Below are 7,557 nucleotides of genomic sequence, written 5' to 3' on the forward strand. Positions count from 1 at the left end.
CTTTTGATAAAATCCAGCACCGCTTTTTGATAAAAACCCTTGAACATCTAGGCATACGGGGAACATACCTCAAAATAGTAAAAGCCATCTACGAGAAACCCACAGCCAGCATACTCCTAAATGGACAAAATTGGAACCATTTCCCCTGAAAACTGGAAAAAGACAAGGTTGCCCACTCTCACCCCTCCTGTTCAATATTGTATTGGAAGTCCTGACTAGAGCAATCAGAAAAGAGAAGGCAATCAGGGGTATCCAAATAGGAAAAGAGGAAGTCAAGTTATCTCTCTTTGCAGATGATATGATTGTGTACCTTGAAAACCCAAGAGAATCTGTCAAAAACCTCCTTACACTGATAAAGGCCTTTGGCAAAGTCTCAGGATATAAAATAAATATGCAAAAGACAGTCGCATTTCTTTTCACCAATAATAAACAAACAGAAACCCAAATAAAAAGCACAATTCCATTCACAATAGCCACAAAAAAATGAAATACCTTGGCATCTTCCTAACCAGAAACATGAAAGAACTTTATAATGAAAACTATAAAACTCTGCTCAAAGAAATCAAAGATGACACAAACAAGTGGAAAAATATTCCATGCTCATGGGTTGGAAGAATCAATATTGTGAAGCTGTCCATCTTACCTAAGGCAATCTACAGATTCAATGCAATACCCATCAAATTACCAGGAACATTCTTCTCAGACCTAGAAAAAACAACACAGGAATTCATATGGAAACACAAACAACCAAGAATAGCCAGAACAATCCTCAGCAAAAAAAACAAAGCAGGTGGTATCACATTATCAGACTTCAAACTTTACTATAAAGCTACAATCATCAAAACAGCTTGGTACTGGTATAGGAACAGGCATATAGATCAATGGAATAGAATTAAGATTCCAGATGCGAAACCTCAATTTCTCAACCAACTTATGTTCGACAAAGCCTCCACCACCTACCACTGGGAAGAGGAGAACCTATTCAGTAAATGGTGCTGGGAAAACTGGATGACCACGTGCAGAAGATTGAAACAGGACCCTTCTCCATCCCTATACACAAAAATTAACTCCAAATGGATCAGAGACCTAAATGTAAAACTTCAAACCATAAGAACCTTATAAAAGGAAGGATATACCCTCATGGATATTGGAACTGGCATCCAATTTCTGAACAAAACCCGAAACCCACAGGCCATGAGATAGGATAGACAAATGGGACCTCATTCAACTGACAAGCTTCTGCAAAGCCAAAGAAACCATCAAGAGAGCAGGGAGACAGCCTACAGACTGAGAAAAAGTATTTGCCAACTCCAGGTCTGACAAAGGCTTAACATCTTGGATCTACAAAGTACTCAACATGCTGAAAAGAAAAAAAACAAACAATCCCATTATAAAATGGGCAAAAGATATGAACAGACACTTCTCAAAGGAAGACATCCAAGCGGCCAACAGACACATGACGAAATGTTCAACCTCACTAATCATCAGGGAGATGCAAATCAAAACCACACTGAGATACCACCATATTCCAGTCAGAATGGCAATTATCAATAACTCAAAAAATAAGAGTTGCTGGAGAGGATGTCGTGAAAAGGGAATACTTCTACATTGTTGGTGGGAGTGCAAACTGGTGCAACCTCTGTTGAAAGCAGTGTGGCGATTCCTAAAAGTTCTAAATATCAACCTTCCATATGACCCTGCAATCCCCCTACTGGGAATATGCCCTGAAGAACTCAAAATACTCTATAAAAAAGATACCTGCACACGAATGTTTATCACAGCATTGTTCACAATAGCAAGAACCCTGAACCAACCATGCTGTCCATCAAAAGAGGACTGAATTTAAAAAATGTGGTACATATACACGATGGAATACTATGCAGCCATAAAAAAGAACAAAATCAAGAATTTTGCAGCAACCTGGATAGTACTAGAGTCTATAATACTGAGGGACCTCTCACAGAAGCAAAGATCTGAGTATCACATGTTCTCACTCATGTAGTAGACCTTGATCATCCAATGTAATACCATAAGAAAATGACTGACAGTTGTGGGAAACTATAGGGGGGAGAAGGGAGATGGGATTAATGGTAGTAAACATCTGTCAGGGGACAGGGAGACACCTCTTATCAACAAGGGTGCCTGAACAAAGCATATTTGTATACCTAACTCTTAACTATACCCCACAATATCATAATAAAAAATATTGAGTATAAAGAAAAAGAAAATATGTAAATAGTTACTGAAGCTCTATTCATAAACACCAAAATCTGTAAATCCCTGAAATGTTCACCAGCTGGTGAATATATAAATTATGGTATATCCATACAATAAAATGTCATTTAAAATATATATATATTTAGTATGAATAAGAGCTCTTTGCAAGAATATCCATGCTTCTTTCTATGTTAGGTGACTTTCATCTCTGAACATCAAAACCTGTTCTAAGAACATCACTATATGGTCACACGAAGTTAAATGTTCTTACCAATACCAATTGTAAAACTACTCACTCACCTTTCAAACGTGTTTTCTTGCAAAATTGTCTGTTCCTAAGTAAGAAAGAAAGTATAAAGCTTTTTTTTTTCTTTCATCCTGGTTTTTTTGCCAGTCCATCTCAGACTTTGTTCAAATACTAGCTCTACAAAGCCTTGCAGCACATTGGCCTTTAGGAAATAAGCTTAAAAGTTTCATCTGGGTTTTGACATTCCAATCCTAAAATGGAAACTTTTTTTTTTAAGTGTCCAATCTCTTTTATTACAGAGTGCTTATGGTAAAGGTTCCAGACATCCACTGGTCCCTCCACTCCCAAGTGGCAGGGGGGCAGTCAGTCTCTCCATAGGTTTTTGAGCTGCTCCTCCAGGTCTGCATCAGCATCAGTCAGGGCTGAGGCTGCGGCTTCTGCTTTTTTCCCACCAGCAGCTACACTGAGTGAGCCTCCAGTAGAGGGGACATTGGACAGTTCTTCTGTCAGGCTCAGTCTTTTGGGAGCCAACCATGGAGGCCCACTGAGCGTTAGGGATCAGGAAGGGCCGTTAACCCCGAGACCACTAGGATGCGTTTTGGAGCTATTTGACCCCATTTCCTCCCCCTTTCTACTCAGCACTAACCAGATTAAGCTCCTGTGAGCTCAAAACATAAAAACTCAGACCGGGATGAACACAAGCTAACTTTACAAGCTCATTGCTCCCATTCTTCTGTAAACTGCAGTTTTGGCTTTCATACAACTTATAATTCAAACTCATGTCACATCTAAGAGCCTTAGTATTGGTCACAGGCTTCTGGGTCATGATCTTAGGATTTATTGAAGGTGTAAATTGTAGAATATTGTTTTAGAAGACAGCCATTTTGTTGAAAGAATGCGGCTGGGTTAGTTGCAGGTAGCCCACTGTGAACTTTGGACTGGGCCACATTCCAAACCTTCTGATATGGGCCACTTTTGTTTGTAAAGTAAATACTTAAACTTCTATAGAATTGTTTAACTTGGCATAAATCAATCAGTTTAGGATGAAAAAGGTTTATAGAATATGTCAGTCACAGATTAGGTTATCCTTTGTTATGGGATTTTAAGATTATCACATGAAAAGGGTTTAAAGGCAATCATTGATTAAGTTTACATGGATTAAGGTTTCTGGTGGGTGGGGGACGCCCCTCCCACATCTGACTTTGTGTATAAAAGATCCATTGTAATTCCCAATAACACACATCGCTTCTGCACTAGACCAGAGTCCAGTCTCTTTCTTCCTCTCCTTCTTTTCCCCCCCAATTGCCAATGCCGTCTCCACCTTTGGGGTACCCTGAATCTGGCTGGAGCTGGTCTCCAGCATCAGTCCCAGCTTGTCCAAGACCTGGGATACAACAGCATCACTCTCCTCTTCATCTTCCTCATCACCCATGGCATCATCAATGGCATCATTCATCATCTCCTCCTTCATGTCCATGATCTCTGCCTGCCACTCAAATTCCATCATGATCTCCTGGATCTGGGGCAATTTTAGCTGTCTGTTCATTGTGCCCATGGCCTTAGTGACACCCTTCATGACTTGAGTCATTGAGTTGTTGGACTTGAGTGTCTGAATCTTGAGGGACACAGCCTGGATATTGGCCCGCATCAAAACAAACTTGCGTACATAGCACCGAGTACGCACTAGGTCTTTTGCCATGATGCGCACAGCATCCAGCTGGCCCTGCTTGGGCTATGAGACTAAGCTTATCAATTATACCTAAGATGTCTGGCCTCTGAAAATGTGAATTATGAAATGAAAATGCTATATAAATCTAAAGATTTATAGTTCAAATAAATTTTCAACAGCATGGTCATAAATGTGTTAAGATTTCCCACCAACCTTTCGAAGTCATCACCTTGGCTTGGCTCATTGTGAAAGAGGAGAAAACAGGACTTGAGCTGGTTCTTCATTTTCCCTCTATCTCTCTTCCATTCACCTCTCCTGTCTTTCCTACCTCCTATGATCTGAATGTTTGTGTCCCCCAAAATTTTATATGCTGAAAGTTAATCAACAACATGACTATATTAGAAGATGAGGGCTTTTAAAAGGTGATGCAATCATGAGGTTGCAACCTTTATAAATGGGAGTCATGCCCTTATAAAAGGAACCCTAGATAGCTCTCTCACCCTCTTTCTGCCTTGTGTATAATGAGAAGTCAGCAGACTGCAGCCTGGAAGAAGGCTTTCAGCAAGTACCAAATCTACTAGCACTTTGACCTTGGAATCCCCAGTCTTCCAACTGTGAAAAAAGAGTTTCTCAGTTTATTATGTTTTCATAACAGCCACAATGGACTAAGACATTACCATTTCTACTTTTAAAAGAAGTATGTAGAGTCAGAATAAGATTTGAATTCACATATGCTCATTTATGCTTCTGAAAGGTATAACTTGTCTTTGATGAATGATTCTGTGAATTCTTTGATAAATGTAATGTGCAATTGGGTACAAAATACTTAAGGAATGACTAAGTTCTACAAGGTTCATCCTTTTTGCTTCAGATGAGGCATTCAGGGGCAGTGCAGCAGGATGGTTAGCTGTTCCAGGAGGGTGCACTCTGGAACCAACCCACCACTTTAATACACTGTAGCTCAGTGAGTCATTATATTTTTATTTCTTTGTACTTGATATTAATCTCTTTATCTGCAAAGTGGAAGCAATTCTAGTATTTATGTCATAGTATTGTTGTGAAGATTAAATGAAATAAACCCTATAGAGTCCTGTGCCTATACAATGTCCAGATAAGTGCTTAATAAATACCATTCACATTATTTTTCATTCCCAATGGGACTTAATAAAAAATGCATTGAATATGGAGTTAGCAGTTTGGGGCTCACATTTTTGGTCCATATTTTGTCGCAAAGTAAATTTGTGTCATTTAACTACACAAAGCCTCATATTTTTCTTCTACAACTTAGAGACAATTAGTCACAATAAAATAAATTATCTGAAGGAACCTATCTCAGTCCTTAGTCACATCAGAGATCTGCATTTTGTATTAAATAAATACAAATTCAACTAGAATGAGGAACATAATCAGTGTTGGTTCTATTAACAAATATTTTTATTACTTAATATACATTTTAAAGCTGTATTCAAGCATTACCTTTGAGTGTTATTATTAGGCATGTTTGAAAAAGGAGAGAATCTTAGTACGCTGACATTAAGCACTGTGAGACAAGCTTATCAATTATACCTAAGATGTCTGGCCTCTGAAAATGTGAATTATAAAATGAAAATGCTATATAAATCTAAAGATTTATAGTTCAAATAAATTTTCTTTGTCACATAGCAAGGTCAAAAGATGGCTTCTAAATGAAGGAAAAAATATAATGTGAATATTTCAGAGGCTTTACTATTGCTAGAATGTAATTGTTCTTTTGGAATCATTGTAAGCGTGAGATTGGAATTTTGTTTTATATCATCTAGACTGTCTTCCCCTCTCCTATACTCTGACCATATGTATCAGTATTCAGAAAAAAAGCAAGAGCTTCTTTTTCTTGCAGGAGAGATTGCCATTAGAGAGAGTGTCAAGAAGAATGAGTCACTGTTAGGACTGATTCCAGATACTCTGATCCCAAGCTGCATTTGCTAATACAGTCATCTGTATTCTGGTGTCCATGGAACACAGTGGAAGGCAAATTTGTCCTTGTCATTACATGGCCAAAGGCCTTTCTTAAAAGATACCAGAAATTAATTAGACAACAAATTCATCTTTAAAATGAAAGTACAAGCTACCTGGGCACAGGGATCTGAAATAAGACAATTTATTTTATTAGAAAACTCATAGTGTTCAGCCCAAGTAGCATACGTGTATACTTGTGTGGACTAGACAACAATATTTCATTATTATTCCCAAGCCTACAGTGAGTTCAGAAATAATTAAAATGAATACTTTATCGATAATGACTGTCATATAATTTTTACTTTACAACATCAGTAATCTTAAAAGGCTTGGAAAAGCAGTTAAGTAAAATGAAAATTGAGCCAGATAAACTCTGGAAGATCTTAAAAAGTAAACATAATAGTTGCTGGGTAAAATGTATTGAAAATTAAATTAGGAAAGGAATTGTGTCTTACTTACATAATTTCAATCATCACAATGTAAATACATAGTATGCAGTTAAAAATGATGTGTGATTGGGGCATTTAAAATTTCTATGTGCTTTTGTTATTTTATAGCAAGAAGAAATTTTTTAAAGAATGCAGAACATGAAAATATTTCTTTTTTGCTTAAAAAGTATTCCTTATTCCTGACTGTTAAACACTATGACTTTTCTTTAAAAGTTTTGTTCAAACGGATTTAATAAAAGTAAGAATGTAATAACTAACAGGTTCCCCACCACTTTGCCAAGGGAGTAAATGGCACTTCTGGTTGTGCATCGTTAGTGGAACTTGAGCAACTTAAGAGAAGACACAACTGACATTTGCTTTCATTGGGCTAATAACATAAATTTTGATGTAACATATACTGGAGAAAAAACTAGACTTTACTTATGACAAGTAACTTTACACTCTTCAATTCATGATATGCAGGGAAAAAGGAACAATAGCAACTGAATGGCATTTGCTTCGTAGGCACCATTTCCTTACACAGGTCATAAAAAAGTGCTGATTATGTCATCTCAACATTAATAAGTGCTAAATATAAACATCATAATTAGAAGAATAGGAATATGCAATATGTGACATGGCAAAAGTGTTTGAACAGGTGACGATTGAATCACGTAATAAATTCTATGGTGGGGGATGATCAGGCCCTCATGAAAATTTGTGCCACCTTTTATGCATCCCACCTCATCATCAAGACTCTCAGGCTTTCAGTTGATTAAGAACAAAAACCGGCCGTGCTGGGTGGCTCAGCCTGTAATCCCGCGCTTTGGGAGGCCAAGGTGAGTGAATTGCCTGAGTCTGTGGGTTCAAGACCCACCTGAGCAACTTGGCGAGACCTCATCTCTACAATAAATCAAAACATTAGCCGGGTGTGGTAGCGTGTGCCTGTAGTTCCAGCTACTTGGAAGGCTGAGGTGGAAGGATTGCCATAGCCCAGCAAG

General features: G+C 37.9%; 1 pseudogene across 1 annotated transcript in view; it reads right to left on the reverse strand.

Moving 5' to 3' along the window:
* Positions 1 to 2,728: 2,728 nt before the first annotated feature.
* Positions 2,729 to 7,557, reverse strand: part of LOC103271950 — a 22,445-nt pseudogene continuing 17,616 nt past the window's right edge. The window contains exons 2-3 of the transcript XR_505088.2: positions 3,826 to 4,196; positions 2,729 to 2,975 (exon numbers count right to left, since the gene is read on the reverse strand). The product of XR_505088.2 is annotated as a charged multivesicular body protein 2a pseudogene (transcript). The remainder of the gene's footprint in view (positions 2,976 to 3,825; positions 4,197 to 7,557) is intronic.

Source organism: Carlito syrichta, unplaced genomic scaffold (assembly GCF_000164805.1).
Source record: "Carlito syrichta isolate Samal-C Ts95f unplaced genomic scaffold, Tarsius_syrichta-2.0.1 Scaffold312036, whole genome shotgun sequence".
NCBI classification, from domain to species: domain Eukaryota; kingdom Metazoa; phylum Chordata; class Mammalia; order Primates; family Tarsiidae; genus Carlito; species Carlito syrichta.